The sequence below is a fragment of the Pinus tabuliformis genome, chromosome X (genome assembly GCF_031772625.1).
Source record: "Pinus tabuliformis cultivar Carrire ecotype Pingquan chromosome X, CPIR1, whole genome shotgun sequence".
Lineage (NCBI taxonomy): Eukaryota > Viridiplantae > Streptophyta > Pinopsida > Pinales > Pinaceae > Pinus > Pinus tabuliformis.
This window is the reverse complement of record NC_142308.1, coordinates 131,857,762-131,875,134: the sequence shown is the minus strand read 5'-3', so window position 1 is coordinate 131,875,134 and position 17,373 is coordinate 131,857,762. Positions and strand designations below refer to the sequence as shown.

At 37.3% G+C, this 17,373-nt stretch overlaps 1 pseudogene; it reads right to left on the bottom strand.

Moving 5' to 3' along the window:
* Positions 1-7,084: 7,084 nt before the first annotated feature.
* Positions 7,085-7,543, bottom strand: LOC149138798 (cyclin-L1-1 pseudogene; annotated as a pseudogene).
* Between the last annotated feature and the right edge of the window lie 9,830 nt (positions 7,544-17,373).

Sequence of the window (17,373 nt, the reverse complement as noted above, 5' to 3'; positions counted from 1 at the left end):
CCTAAGTCCTTATATCCCGACCTCGTTGGGGGCATGCAAAGAAAAACAAAGAAAAAGCAGACCACTCTGATACCACTGATCCTGATTTAAAAAGGAAGGCAACAAATTACAGATATAACCATAAATACAAGGATGCAGTAGAAATAACACTTCATTTCATTAATATCAAATATTGAAATATGCTTACAAAGAGAATGGAAATAAGACTAGCTCGGGCGATGGTAGCTTATCTCTGAGAAGAGATGTGGCGGCTAAATGCCTCTGAACTATGTTACAATGAGGCTCAAAGGCCTATTTATTATTGAGAAATAATGGAAAACCCTAAACATCTAAAAACCTAACCCTAGGAGATGAAGTGCCAAAACTGTGGGCCCCATTTGTGTAAATTGGTACATCAACTTCTTGGGGTCGTAACTTTGGCATAAAACAAACCAGCAAGCCAATTTGGGACGTTTCCGGTGTCTCCGTTTTCCCTAAAAACGTCGTTTAGGGCCTCAAAACAGCTCCAAAAGTTCAGGACCCGAAAAACTGCTAAAAATAGTAAATTGTGCTATAATTAAAGAAATAGAAAAACTGAAAGAGACAGTGTTGGGGGTCCAAGTGGAATAGGCATGTGGCCACCAATATCCACCTGGATCACCTGCAAGAAGAGTATCACATTAGAGGACACTACCAAAATCTTCTTTGAATGAGTGTGGGTACATTTTGGGATCTTGCAAACCATTATATCAGATCAAGATAGTAGGTTCCTGACCACACTCTAGTCAAGCCTCTGGACACTATTGGACACCAAGCTCACCAAGTCGATTGCATTCCATCCCCAAATTGATGGCTAGACAGAGGTATTCAATGGGATGATAGTGCACATACTCTACATGTACAACTCCAAGCATCCATGAACCTAGGATGAGAGCCTTACCTATGTGCAGCACAGTTATAACAAAGCTCTCCATAGCTTTATTGGTCACAATCCCTTTCAAGTGGGTCTAAGATTTAAACCATTGTGTTTGATTGATGTTGTCATGCCTCATGCAACTACACGGACAAAATTTACACATGTACTATCTGAGGCTAAAAAAGAAACAAAATTTGTTGAACACATCCACCACATCTACTAGCAGGTCCATGTCATCTTGGAGAAGTCCAATTCCAAGTATAAGCAGCGACATGATCAACTTCAGGCGCCACACAAGTTTCAAGTGGGTGACAAAATTTGGTTGCATTTGCAGAAAGAACGCCTTATCGAAGCCCATTAGAAGCTCTGACCACTCTGATATGGGCCTTACACCATTACCAAGGTTTTGGGAGCTAATGCTTTTGAGCTCAGCATTCCCCCATTCCATGGCCTGCACCCGGTGTTCAATGTGGAATGTCTTTGACCATACTTTCCACCAATATTGGACACATCAAACATTGCAGAACAACTCACACCAATAGAGTTAGACCCAGACTGCATGGAACATGACACAACTAATTGGATCATGGACACATAGGTCAAAAACGATCGCCAGCAGAAGATCCAACTGTATCGGGTTGTCAAATTTGGCCAACTCCTGCACTAAGGCGAGTGGATCACTAGGGACCAAGTTTAGCAAAAGTTTCCCCATCTCATGGAGGCACTCAATGCAATAAGGACCATTGCTTCCTAAGGGGGAAAGACTTATCTAGGTGGATATTGGTGGCCACCCACCTATTCCACTTGGACCCCCACCATTATTTCTTTCATTTTTTTCAGCTTACTATTTTGGAAGTTTTTCGGATCCTGAACTTCTAGAGCCATTTTGAGGCCCTAAACAATGTTTTTTAATAACGGGAAAACATGCTACCTTGATTGACGTTTGTAGTCTAAAGTTATATTCCTCGAATATATATTTCTAACGAGATATTGTGCATGTCAAACGGATATCGTATGCAAAAGTTATGACCCTGGGAAGTTGATGTACCAATTCACCCCAACTAGGCCCATAGTTTTGGTGCTTCATCTCCTAGGGTTAGGTTTTTGGGTATTTAGGGTTTTCCATTGTTTCTCAATAATAAATAGGCCTTCTATCCTCATTGTAACACAGTTCATAGGCATGTAGCCACCACATCCCTTCTCAGAGATAAGCTACCATCGCCTGAGCTAGTTTATTTCTATTCTGTATGTAAGCATATTTCAGTTCTTTGATATAGATGAAATGAATTTTTATTCCTGTTGCATCTCTGTTTTTATGTTTATATATATATAATATGTTGTGTTCCTGCATAATTCTGGATCAGCATGAGAAAATCATGATGGCTTCCAACAATTTAGAAGAGAGGCATATGATTGGTTCTTATGGTGGTTTGGAAAATGTCACGCTCGTTCCTTTCATTGGAATACTTTTGTGGGTGCCTCGCTAAAAATATTTTTCGGTGAAGAAGAAGATGATGTCTATGAAAAAATATTTCATCTCAAGAAAAAGGGTTTGTAAGCAAATATAACCATGAATGGGAAGTATTGGCTACAAGACAAAGACGATTTAATGATGAACAACAACTTAAAATGCATAGATGTGGACTTAAAGATTATATTTGTGTATAATTGAAATCATAAAAACCCCAAACTATTGAAGAAGTGAGACATGTATCAAATCTTATTGAAAAAAAATTCAATATGTCATCATATACTAGTTCCAAAAAATCAAGCAATTATCAAAGGGAAAACCAAGTAAGAACTGTTTGGACAAGTCTAACAAGTATATTCCGCCTTAGTTGCTATAATAAAGGAACCAATATTCAAGCTCTAAAAAGAAGGAGGATGGAAAATATTAGAAGTGTGGGGACAAATTTTCACCAAGACACAAATGCAACACGCAAAAACTATACAATTTGGAAGCAGAACAAGAAGAGGACTCCTAGAGTAGTGACTTAGACGAAGGTACTAACGAGAAAAATGATGCTCCAAATAGAGACCCATAAGAAGAGGATATGCCAAGAATTTCTCTAGCCAGAATCACAGGAATCGCACAAACATAAACCCTGAAGCTAAAAGGACATATTAAAAAATAAAATGTCATTGTATTAATAGACATAGGAAGCACCCACAATTTCATAGATGTTAATGTAGCAAGGAGACTAAATATATTTGTATACCCTACAACAGATATAAGATTTATGGTGGCAGATGGTAAGAGAATAGATAGAGTAGGGAAATGTCACAAGGTTAAATAGAAATTAAGCGATCACAAAATGGAATATAGCTTTTAAACAGTAGGGCCTTGGGAGGTGTAGATGTTGTCTTAGGAATACAATGGTTGCAAACATTGGGAACATACTCCGCAAATCATTAGAAATAATTTATCAAATTTAAATGGGTTGGAAGGAAATATAAATTGTTCGGTTTTCAAGCTCCTCCTACTCAAATTGTATTTTCACAAAAAATGAATAAACTTATTCGAAAAGGAGCACTCATATTCATCGCATAATGTCAATAGTTAGAATTTTTATCTGTGGAAGGAATTCATCAACAACATGAGGTTACAACTTTGATCCAAAAATATAAAAATCTATTTCAAGAGTTACCTATGAATGTCAAACCATATCATTATCCTCATCATTACAAAACAGAGATAGAAAGTCTAATTCAAGACTTACTAAAATGTGGATATTACAAAGAGTAGAAGCCCATATGTCGCTCCAATAGTACTAGTTCGAAAAAAGGATGGGTCTTTTAGACTGCATAGACTACCGCAAATTGAACAAAATAACTATTAAAAACAAATTTCCAATTCCATTTATAGATGAATTGTTAGATGAGCTCCATGGCGCAAAGTATTTCTCAAAGTTAGATCTAAGATCAGGTTATTACCAAATTCGAGTAAGGTTGGAAGATATCGAGAAAACTGCATTCAAAACTCATGAAGGACATTATGAGTTCAAAGTAATGTCATTCGGGTTAACCAATGCACCAACCACTTTCCAAGCAACAATGAATGAGGTTTTTTTTCCGATACTTACGGAATTTTGTACTAGTTTTCTTTGACGACATCCTTATCTACAACAAAACTTGAAAGGAGCATCTCAAGAATCTGGGAGAGGTACTTTCCTTTCTAGAATATAATCAATTTTATGCCAAATTGTCAAAGTGCATCTTTGGTAAAAAGGAAGTTGAATACCTCAGAAACATCATATCTAAGGAAGGAGTCAAAGTAGACCCCAGTAACATTAATGCAATCAAGGAATGGCCAAAGCCAAAAAAACATATCAAAATTACAAGGTTTTCTTGGATTAATAGGATATTACATAAGGTTTATAAAAAACTATGCACAATTAACTGCACACCCAACAAACTTGTTAAATAAAAATGCCTTTCAAAGGGATAACAAGTCAGATGAGTTTTTTGATTCATTAAAATAAGTGATGTCATCTACTCTGGTGTTAGCAACCCCGGACTTCTCTAAACCCTTTGTGGTAAAGTGAAATTCTTAAGGATTCGGTTGGAGCAGTGTTAATGCAAGATAATCACCCCATAGCTTTTGAGAGTCAAAAGCTCAACAAAAGATAAAGCTTGAAGTCTACTTACCACAAGAAGATTCTTGTCATCATACATGCACTAAATACGTAACGTCAATACTATTAGGAAGTAAATTATCAATTTATATTGATCACAACAATCTTCAATTCCCGCTACAACAAAAGACCTTATCAACAGAACAATAAAAGTGGATGGAGAAGCTTTTCGCATTTGACATGGAAATTTTACATAAAAATGGGAAGGATAATGTATTTGTTGACACTCTCTCTTGAAAAGATGAAGATGTCACAGCATGCACCACAATGGTAGTAATTTTAGATTGGTTGGATAAGATTCGGATTGAATATGCCAAGGATCCATATTCTTGTTCCATAATCAAAAATATTAATCAACACACCAACTTCGAATGGAAAATGACATATTGTGGTATAAAGGTAGAATTAATTTAAGTTTGTCATCCAAAATTAAAATTAAGGCTCTAAAATAATCACATAGTTCCCCTGTAACTAGGCATGTTGGGTTCTTCAAAACATACAAAAACACACGTCAATCATTCTATTGGAAGGGAATGAGTAATAAATTTCAGAATTACGTCACTGAATGTGACATATGTCGAAGAGATAAAAGTGAAAACATCCCAACCCCTGGGTTACTATACCCTCTACATATTCATCAGAAATTAGAGGAAATCTCAATGGATTTTATCGAAGGGTTACCCATGTTTAACGGTAAGGACCAATTTTGTTGTGGTGGATAGACTCACTAAATATGCACATTTCATGGCAGTCAATAAAATAGACTCAACTAAGCAAATTACAAAAGTCTTTTGTAAAAACATCTAGAAGTTACACAGTCTTCCAAAGGTCATTGTTAGTGATAGAGATGCAAGATTTAAGGGAAATTTCTGGAAATTTTTTTGCAATCAAGCTAGAATAACCCTTAAAATGAGTTTTGCATATCATCCACAAACAGATGATCAAACAAAAATAGTTCATAAGTGCTTGGAAACATATATTCAATGCTTCGCAACCAATAAGAAAAAAAAATGGTCTCAATGGATGTACTAGTAGAATGGTGGTAGAATACCACCTATCTACCTCAAATAAAATTAACCCATTCTAAGCTATGTATGGTTATGAGCCTCCAAAGTGGAAGGATTTTGAATTAAATAAATCCAAGGTTCAAGCAGTGAAGAATCACTTGGAATAAAGTTAAAGGATTATTGGAATCTTAAGGGAAAATTTAACAATTGTTATCAATTGAATGAAACAACAAGTCAATCAACATGATACTAAAAAAGAATTTGAGGAATGCGACTGGGTCTATGTAAGACTGCAACCCTACAAGAAATTATCTTTGAAACAACAAGGGAAGAACAAGTTGGCTCCAAGATTTTATGGGTCTTTCCAAATATTCAGAAATATCGATGACGTTCTTATGAATTGAAATTACCAAATAATTGTTGAATCCACAACATATTCCATGTTTCATGTCTCAAAATAATTTTGGGATAAAACCAATCAGCTCAAACCAAGTTTCCTGAAATCAAAGAAGGAAAGATCCTTTTAGAACCCGAAGGTATCCTCACTACCCGAGAGAAGTATTACATTCCAAAACTATTAAATAATACCTCATCAAGTGGAAAAAGCTTCCAGAAGAAGATTCATCATGGGAAACCAAAAAGTTCCAACAACGTTATCCCTCGTTACCTTTGCTTTGAAGACAACGCATTTTTAAGGGAAGGGCAATGTTATGAATTAAAAAATCATAATAATAAATAAATAAGAAATAACTATTTAATAAATTTTAATCATTATTAATTGTTGGACACCTAATCCTAAGTGGGTTAGTGTGGAAGTCGAATGGACAAAGAAGTCCAAGAGACCTTGGGATCTGAAACCCAAGAGTCACATAATATACTATAAATGTAAATCTCTTGTTAATAAAAAAATGTACTGCATGATTTATCTTTCATATCTCTTGTGCTGTCCATGTGTGTTTAACATGGTATCAGAGCAGGCGTATTCCTGCCCTACATAATTAATGTGAGCCATTTGTCTTATGGCCTTTCTGTGCAGTCATTTCTACCATCAATTCTGCATCTCAGGAATATTTTCTCATGAATATTACTTCAGCTAAATTTTAGCTGCTCCTGACACTGCCAGCGCTGTCCAAGCGGTTCTGAGATGTCTGTCTGCCACACCTGCGCTGCCCTGACATATTCTATTTATAATTCCTGCGCCCTGTTCAGTTAAATACGCTCAGACTTCAAAACCGTTTCATATTCTCTGCAAATTGGGCTCTGTCCATAATTAACGCCTCTGTCCAGAGCGCTACTCTGCCTCTACCTCTGTCGCTCTCTGAGCAGTGAGACCATGCCATAATTTCTTCCTCGCCCTCTCTGGTTAAGGTGGCACTACCTAACGCTGAGGCCGTTATACCTGTGCGTTGATTTCTCTGCCCACATGAATGGATTCTTGTAGCTCGCCTGCAATACTGAATGTGCTTGAATAAGCCATTAAACTTGACTCCCTCTGTCCTGAGCGCCTCTGTCCTGATACTGCGCACTGCCTGGTTTGAACGCCTGCGCTATTTGATATTTTTCTTGAATCCCATCTCTTTCAAAAGGTGGCGTTCTGTTCGGTTCAAGTCCATCTTCATCTCTGCATATTTTTTGGAATGAGGTTCTAAAGGTTCAAGAGGCAAATTCTCTCGCCTGCATTCCATTCGATGAAACACATTCAAAACCTGCGGAATCCTCCGAGGGCTTTCTTCAAGCTTCGCCGCAAGCCAAACACAACTTGCCGCAACCCGCTTGACGTTAAAGCGTGCAAATGATTTTTTGAAATAGAATCGATGAAAAAGAACCTGGCCTGTTGCCATAACTGCTTGTGGCGATCTAAGCAGAATTCCGCTTTCTTGAATCAATTCACAACCGAATAAATGGAGAGTCATCTCCGTCTGTTCGTCGATTCCATCTTTCCGTGAGGGGGAATTGGCAATCTGCTCGTCCGTCACATAGAACGTGTCGATTGCTGTGTAAATCATGGTGACTATGTGTATAGGCCCTTTCTGTTGCAGCAAGATGTTCCTGAGGCTCGTGAGGGTTGTTTACTGAGGACGTCGGGCTAAACTCATCAAAGTGGAGGCAGTGGACCATCTCTGAGGCCTTAACTGAGGCAGCAGTCTATCTCTAAGACATTAAACTACCTCGGAGGAATTAACAATGGAAGTAGCCAATATTTAATCCAGTTCATTCTAAAGCCTTCTCTGAGCCAGTGAATTGACCTTAGCACATTAATTGTGGCAGTGAGTCCATTCTGAGGCCTTATTTGAGGGTTTGGACGATATTTCTTTGCTTATCCGAGGTGAATATTCTGTTGAGCACTTGTTCGGATTCGAACTCGGATTGTTACCTGGATTGTTTGCCTTGAAGGGGTTTTAGGAATCACCCTCTGGAGCAGTGGAAGGTTACAGAGCTGAAAGACGAACTCAAGAGGCGAAGCATAACATCTAACGGCATCTCCAACTTCATATCCTTATGCAGTGGGGTATTTTCTGAAGCAGCATTGTGTTCAAATGCTCCATAATTGGACGTTGATGTATCAATAACCATGTCTCCAGGATGAATAGTTCGATTCTGACCAAAGTGCTTTTCCATTACATAAAATATTTCCTTTGTGAAATTTGTTGGTAATTTCTTATCTATGCGCATTGTGTTCAAATTTGCTGGTACTTTCCAAACTGGTCAAATTTGTGCCCCTGAAAGAGCAAGGCATTGAAGTGTTTGTAAGGGTGGCAAATGAGTTCCTGAATATCTCGTGTGGAAAATGTCCATGCTAAGAACGCTTTTCTAGCTACAGGAGGAACATGACCAGAGATATGTGCTCCACAATCTGAGTGTTTCCCTTGAGGGGTTGGTTTCGCTTCAAGTAAAAGAGAATTGAACTTACCAACATTTCATTCGAATGAAGGCACTAGATATCGAATTTGAACTGTTTTGAAGTGATATATATACGGTGATATATATTGGTAGCATGATATATATTGAATGCGCTGTTTTAATTTTGAATGTGCTTTTTATATATGTAAAGCCGTTGGCTGGGCTATCAATTTGATGTAACAAGAGCGCTATCTGAAGTATGTCCATCAAAACGTTTTGGTTTTGAGCTTGAACCTGTTCTTTTTATATATGTAAAGTCGTTGGTTCAGGACTTGCCTCTCGGGACGACTTGCCTCTGCGTTAAACATTTTTGCTGACAGTATGATGCCTCTGTGTTAAATATTTTTTGAAGACTCTATTTATAATTGTGGTAGCGTTTTACAATAGGAGCAGAGGTATATTATTTGACATCAGATCTTAATAGGGCGAGAACCATTCATTCTTGATAGGGAAAGAGCCATTCATTCTTGCAGGCCGAAAGCATTTCCTTATTTGAATCCAAGGGCATATATTATGTAGGAGTTCCGGATGCCTGGAAGACCGAATTCTTCATCATTTTAGGAGGCTGAGATTCATTGGGGATCATTTGTACCACTGCTAAAAGATCAAGGGCGCATTGAGTAAGGACAAGTCCAAGCCTTTCATTGATTAAAATAATGGGCACATTGTTTCATTGAATTTTGGTCATATATGAATGATGTTTATTGGGTTGATGAGCATTTGAATGATTTGAGTCAGTGGGTTTGAGAAGTTATGAATTTGCCTGCTGATGAGTAGATATTGGAATTGAGATAATTCCATATATGATGACTTTTAATGAAAGTATGAAATCAATGGTGAATGATTTTGAACCAAATGAAAGATAAGCTTCCGCATGCAAATGGTACACTTGTGAAATTGCCAGCTATTGAGGTTTTTGATTTGGGTAAAAAAAAAAAAAGTTGAGATGCATATTACTAGTCCGTTTTAAAGAACCTGGATTCTGGGAACTTTTTGCTGATGTTGATTTGAAAGTGAAGGAGTACTTGAAGGATCCAAGCAAGTTTGCAGTTGCTGCTGCCCCAATTGTGGCATTGTACTTAAAACTCACTATAGTGCATTGTTTCCTTGATTCAACTGCTTCATAAAGAGTTTGATGAGCTGATTGTAATCTTTTATGTTGCACTCTGATCCTTTGCTGACATTTATAAAGGATATTGCAGTGACATTGAATTGTGAATGATTGTTGCTTCTTCTTCACTGGTTGATAGTTGTGATCTGTTTCTTTAACTTATAAGATATTGAAGAAAATGACCAGACTTGATAATGCATTAGAGTTGTTAAATACTCTGATACATTCCACTGTTGATGAGATGGTTAAGATCAACAAAACCTCTCTATTCAATATTAAAATGTCTACAAAATGCACAGGAGAATATTGAGTTTTTGCAGCTTGAATCACAACTGCAGTAGGAAGAATTACAGCAGTGGAGTCATCATTCTGAACTTGTTTCTATTCATAACAATGAAACAGACTCCCATAAACAGCAAAACAATATTGCTGAAGTTCATTCAGATCCAGTGCCCAATGAAGCAGCAATTGTACATGCAGATCCAGAAATTCAGTCTGCACTTCCCAAGCCCATCATCAGACCTTGGGAACAGCTTGTCCACAACAAGCACAGAACTGGTCTTGGATATGACAAGGACTTGTCCTTTCATATTCCAGACTATGCCAAACCCATTCAGTTTCGGAGTGCTGGATTCATTCATGATAGTTCACCTGCTCTTCATGACAGTTCACCTCCAGTTGTTCCAGATTCTGCCCCTATTCCACAGCAACAACAACAACAACAAAAACAACAGATCGTGAAATGCCAACACTGTGATCGAGTTGGCCATCTGAAATATCACTGTTTTGATCTTCATCCATGTAAGCACTGTCATAAAACCAGTCATTCTTCAAACAGATGCTTCAAAAACAAACATCCTGCAAGAACAAAGATTCATCTTGGATGGATCGCTTCTTGGCAATGGGCATCAACAGCCAAGAAGATATTCCAAACACATGTCAAAACTTGTTCCAGAGTATTGAACAGTCTTGCAGTTGATTTTTCTCCATCTTCTCAATTTGTATCTGACAGGGGGGGAAATGATGGTCATCTACAAGCTTCAAAGTCACATCAAGCGAGCCTGAGCCACAACCTGCCACACCAGTTTCAGAGTTGTAGCCAGAGACAAAGATTCCTGAACATGCCTTCAGTTGGCAATCTGGGACACTTCCTCTAGCAGAAGACTCCAGCTTCTTGCCATTTTTGGAAGAGTTCCAGGAATCGCAGAGTTGTTGGTCATCCTTAAACCATCACAGATTAAGAACACTTCCTCTAGCAGAAGACTCCAGCTTCTTGCCAGTTTTGGAAGAATTCCAGGAATTTCATTAAGCATTCCAGAGTTGTTGGTCATCCTTAAACCATCACAGATTAAGAAAACTTCCTCTAGTAGAAGACTCCAGCTTCTTGCCAGTTTTGGAAGAGTTCCAGGAATTGCATTAAGCATTCCAGAGTTGTTGGTCATCCTTAAACCATCACAGATTAAGAACACTTCCTCTAACAGAAGACTCCAGCTTCTTGCCAGTTTTGGAAGAGTTCCGGGAACTGCACTAAGCGTTCCAGTGTTGGTGGTCATCCTTAAACCACCGCCCTTTTTTACCAACATTTCATAGAGCACATTCAGCCTAGTGCTGCCATGCATTTTTTGCACATTTTGTATTACAGCTCTCTTCTTGGACTCATACATAACCCTTCGGATTAAGGGGGGGAATTTTGGACACCTAATCCTAAGTGGGTTAGTGTGGAAGTCGAATGGACAAAGAAGTCCAAGAGACCTTGGGATCTGAAACCCAAGAGTCACATAATGTACTATAAATGTAAATCTCTTGTTAATAAAAAAATGTACTGCATGATTTATCTTTCATATCTCTTGTGTTGTCCATGTGTGTTTAACATTAATTAAGAAGGGTTTTTATGGTCAAAATACATGACCAATCACCTTCGTGGCCAATCAGTTCCTATATAGGCAACCATCATGAAGGAAATTGCATCATCATTCATTTTTTCATTCATTATTAAAATATTTATTACACATTTGTGTCATTCAACAACAAGTCCTGTTGCAACATGTTGCCACACTCCTAATGCATTGTCTCTTCATTTTCGAATGAGGAAATATTTTTCAAATCCCTTGCATTGGATCCAGGAGAATCCAATGCATCCCCTCCCTTGTAATGACATGGACTATGACTTTAAATATGAGCACCATGTCACCTTGTCAAGGACTGAACACCACTTCCCCTCCTACTCCTACCCCTTTGTCGTAGTGCCATGTCGAAATCATATTTGGTTTCCCAACACTTTTTATGTGAGCCTCTACCTACAAAGGGACAAAAGACTAGACTAGACTCAAAACAAACACAACCAGGGAAACAATAAGCCAGGTTGTCACAATAACTCCTCATTGAACTCAACGCCAATAACCATTGAACTTCCGACAGCACAACCCAAGACCAGGACTTTGCAATTTCTAAGAGGAAGAGACCACCCCAGAGAATCAAAACCCCCAAATTTTATCACCCAAGAATCAAACAAAACCTCATAGAGCACAGAAACTCAACCAACATTTACCAATTCAAATTCAAATCTAACTCCTTGATCTCTCACAAATACATGAGAGAAATAATACTCAATATCTTGAGCTGCAATTCCCACCCACAAGCTATCAAAAACCAAATATTTATAACTAAAATATTTTGAACCATCCATAACAACAAGCCAAGGCAGACTTGAAGTTCACTTGAGAATTCACTCCTTGGAAATGGATAAGTTTCACCCTTAACCTTCGAGCAGAGCAAGTTGTCAATGACCTTGCAAGAACCCGAGCCTAGAATTCAGTTCCTTTCCCTTTTCTCACACCAACATTTACCCTTCCCGGATTACCAATTACAAATCCTCCCCACTGGCCGATGAGGTTTAAATACCTAGAAGCAAGCCCAACGGAAAACCAGGAGGCCAAGGTTTGCTCCCCGACTCCTCTCTTATCACCCTCGAATGAAGTCACCCTCATGCATGCCAACAAAATAAAACATACAATTGCAAACTATTCGTTTCATGTGTGTGCATGCGAAAGGAGGCAGTTGTCCACCTTCATAAATGATCGAAGGACCTAGAGGGTGGCAAGCACAACCACCAAGGCCAGCCCTAAATGTGCATTATCACCCCAGGGATCATGCTAGGTTTAATTTTGTGCAATAAATCTTCACGTTTTCCTTTAAAATAACTATTCATTTTTCATTTAAAATCTTTTATGTAAAACTATCCCTTTTTCTTTAAAACAACTTTTTTATGAAACATTAAAACCCAAAATTTTATTATTCAAGTTACATAAACGATATGAAATTTAAGTGAGATCTTGAGCTTCCTCCTCAAGTCTAACTACATTAGATTCAATATCCCATGGATGACATTGGAAATAATCGATAAAAAGTTGGGAATTTTGACAAAGTATGTAAAGGAAAAATTCACTTGAAAACTTTATTTTGACATCTATATTTGTAAAAAATGTAGAGGATTAATGATTATGTTTCCTATGTGCTTATTGGAATCATACAAGATATCATAGAATATTTAAACATTTTACATTGATAGGTGTTCTATTATGAGGTTCTTCTCGGCAACACTATAGAGACATTTTTACGCTGATAGGTGTTCTATTATGAGGTTCTTCTCAGCAACACTATAGAGATTTGTCGTCCGCCACCGTAGAGAATTGGATGATGCCATGCAAATTTTTTTTGTCTATTAGGATTTTATTATTGTTGTTAGGGTTGTTTTGATATATTATAGATTATATTGGATATATGTGAGTTTACTTTTCTCTAGAAGACTGAGTTGGTTGTCCACTGAGTTGTAGGTTACATATACCTTTGAACTAGGTTACAGGTTACACATGTTACATCATGGAATGAATATTCTTCAATTATGGAACTAGGTAGAAGGAGGTTGTGGGTTCACAATTTCCAAGGAGAAGGATAACCCTCATGTAGTTGCACCAGAAGTTAGCATCCAAATATCTTTTCCACAGATACAACCAAATATCTTAATGCAACACTTTTTTCAGGCCCTCATAGGAATGAATATATTAAATGGTTCATCTTTAAAAATGGAAGTAATAACTTCGCATATGCTCACCACAGATACACTATCCTTTTACATCCCATTCGTCCAAGTTGAATATCGCCTAGAATACCCACCAGACCTTAATTTGGTTCCACTAAACCCTCCCAAACCTTTTCTACCAATACAATAGCAAAGTACAAATTAAAACATCACGAGAATGAATCTGATTTGATGCCAAGCACATATACTTACCTCAAAATCAAATACTTCCATGAATTTCAAATGCAAAGACTTTTTCTTTACTTTTCATGAAATTAGTGTCTGCCTCCCTCTCAATAGTATCCTACACTACAACGAGCTGATAAATGTGCGACTTTGATTTACCAACTTTCAAAAATTTGTCATCATTTTCAGAAAGTAATACCAATGACATTTTGTTGGTGTTCAATATGAATTGAAGTTAACTTAATTATTGGAAAATACCAAACTTCAATACATAACTAAATGCAAAAACATGAAATTCCAATGAAACTTTTGTTAGTGAGGTAGGGTCCTAAGTCCTCGTTTTTGCCCAATTTGTAATAATTCGGAATGTCAAAGGGCTCAACAAGTAGCCTGTAGTGAGTGCCTCATGTTATCCACTCTTTCACGCACTGGAAATCATCGAGTAATTCATCCTTATCAAACTTTTTCTATATGTTCTCATCCCACCATATTATAATTTGGTAATTCGTTCTTATAGAATTTGTTCTGTATAATCTCATCCCATCAGCCTATAAGCTCTAGCCTATTGAGATTAGTCTGTAAGTCCACATTACCTCGTTACTTCTTTTTGAAAGCGTCATAGTATCTAGTATCATTTGCCTCACATTTCAGGTGATATTCTTTTAGCCTTTCCATAGGGATTTCCATCGTCGTTGTGTATTCCTTCTCCAAATTGGATATGTTCTCCATCTCTTGTTTCAGAACTTGTTCTAATGTTCTCAAGGAAAGTCTTGCTTGGAAATTCTATGCAAATAACAAAGATGTCACTCCTCATCCTGTTAGCAGTGATCATAATCTTTTTTCCCATAAGAATGTGCCATTATGTGAGAATTTATCTTTAGAATATGAATATCTTAAAAGTTAATACTAAAATTTATATACTTGCATGTTAAATTTACAATTTATAATTTATTGACAAATATATAAATTATAGATGTTCTAACTATGAAATATGAATTATGAGATCCCAGTCACTATGAGTTTTCAAACCAAAATATGAACAATGATCCCTGTTGCAGTGGCTCCCAGATTCCCAAATTCCAGTGGTTATTCATACAAATTCAAAACCAGGATCTCTTCAACAAATACAACAACAATCTCTCTCCCAAGAAAAACTTGTATATACATATGATATCTTGCTTATGTTGTGTCTTCAATATCAAAATACTTCACAAAGCCAAAACCACGAGGCTCTCTGCATATGAGAAAGCACATAATAAATTAGTAGGGTTGAGCTAAAATAAAATGACCATAAAATCTGACTCTCTAGGCATTACAAATGGTCTTCATTCATGAGATGCAATCCAAATTAGGGTTTATTTCCTATGGTTATGGAGAGAGAACACATGGGATGCATTCATGTAAGACGCATGCATGTCGCCCCATGTGGGTTTCATTTATCCCTGTTTTTTTCATGAGTGACTGTAGAATGTGAATATAATTTATCCACACACAATAAGTTCATATGCTCAGTGTTCACCCTGTTGGAAAAGGCAACTATGTTCGGTCTTCAATAATGTACTTGATTCATTATGTAAATGTACTTTTCAAAAGAATAAAGAAAATAATTTGTATTATTGTAACAATGACTTATTAAAGCATGGGTTTCATGCATGGGTCATCATTATATTATTCAAATTCCCCATTGTAGACTCCTAGGATTAATATTGAGTTTATATAGTCATTGTACAATCGAAGAGACCCTTCTTGGGATTTCGCATCATGTAAAAAGATTTTGTATCAATTCAATTATGAATTATGTGTCCTCCACATTATGTTGACCTAAGGAAGATCAAGTCGGCCTATGGACCCCCATTCGACCCACAAGAAACCTATATATTGAAGTGGGTTGAAGTCATTTGGAGCACTCACTCTCAAGCAAGTTTGATATATCAAGAAGATTTGGAGAAGTTCGAAGTCTCTTGTCGGGAGGACGAAAGAAATGCGAATTTTGGAGAGTCTCTAGAGAAGAGGAAAATCAAACTTTTTGTCCCTCTCTCTCTGTTTCATGGTCTGGTTTGGGAGATGGAATTCTCCTAAGATTTTGTTCTTTCCATACATTGCATGTTGCTGGAAGCTGCTGCCTACTCGAAGTTTTTGGAAGGGATTGAAGATCTTGGAGGTTGACATGGTGTGGAGGGAAAGTCTGGTCTTGTTCTATGGTAAAGAGAGTCAAAGAATACTAAGAACTATCTTGATTGGTTTTCCCCCTCGAGGGGGGGGGGTTTCCCTGGCATGTGCCTATATCTTGTGTCTCTTGTTTTGTGATCTTCATGTATGTATAATTTCTTGATGAAAGATAAGATAATAAAGAAGTAAAATAAACCAACATACTCACAAGTGATTATCAAGAAAGGAGAATCAAACCCTAATATAATATCCTTATTTTTCCAACACGGTATCAGAGCTAAGGTCAAGAGAAGTTGAAGATCACTTTGTTGGCATGGATTCTCCCTCTATGGTGAACTATATAAGTTTGGGTTCCAACTTTGTTGCAAGATGGATCAAGAAGATCATCTACTACTTATTCAACAAAGTCAAGAGTCATGGATTCTTGGTTGCCCTTGCAGGATCTCTTACTGATGACAATGCATGTATCATTGATAATGGAGCATCGAGACACATGATAGGTGAAAGTAGGCAACTACACACACTATCAAAGGAGTCATCCTCTCATGCAGTGGAATTGGGTGACAAAAAAATCTATGTTGTTAGAGGCCTGGGATCTACATCATAAAAGTTGGACAATGGATTGAAGCTTCATCTCAACAACATTCTCTATGTTCCAAGTTTGAAAAAGAATTTACTTTCTATTTCTTATTTAGAATATAAAATGGAAAGAATTTCTTTTGTTGATGGAAAATTATTGTTTTGGGGAAATAACTATAGTATTGGAAAATATAGGGTTATTGGAGTTCGTGAAAGAAGTCTTTACTAAGTTATCCCTCCATCTCCTCAAGCTCTTGTTCATATGGAAATAATTCCCATTGAACTATGTTATCGAAGGTATGGACATCTTCATTATAGGGTCATCCCTACCCTTATTCAATTGGTTCATGTTATTCCTGATATGAAGTTAGACCATGAAGGTGTGTGCAAGGGATTTGCTTTGGGGAAACATACTAGAAAGCCATTTCATCATAGTCAATCTAGATCTAAAGAAATATTAGATCTCATCCATTCCGATGTATGTAGGCTCATGTCTACCAAGACACTTGGAGGTCATCTCTACTATCTAACATTCATTGATGACCATTCAAGGAAGACATGGCTCTACCTACTCAAAACTAAAGATGAAGTATTTGATAAGTTCAAGGAGTTTAGGGCTAATGTAGAAACCCCAACCGAAAAGAAGATAAAGACTCACAGGTCTGACAATGGTGGGGAATACAACTCCGAAGATCTTATTGCATATTGTAAGGATGCAGGGATTAAGAGGGAGCTCATTATTTCCTACTATCCCCAACAAAATGGATTGACCGAAAGGAATAATACGTAAATCAAAGAAGGCATTTCAACTA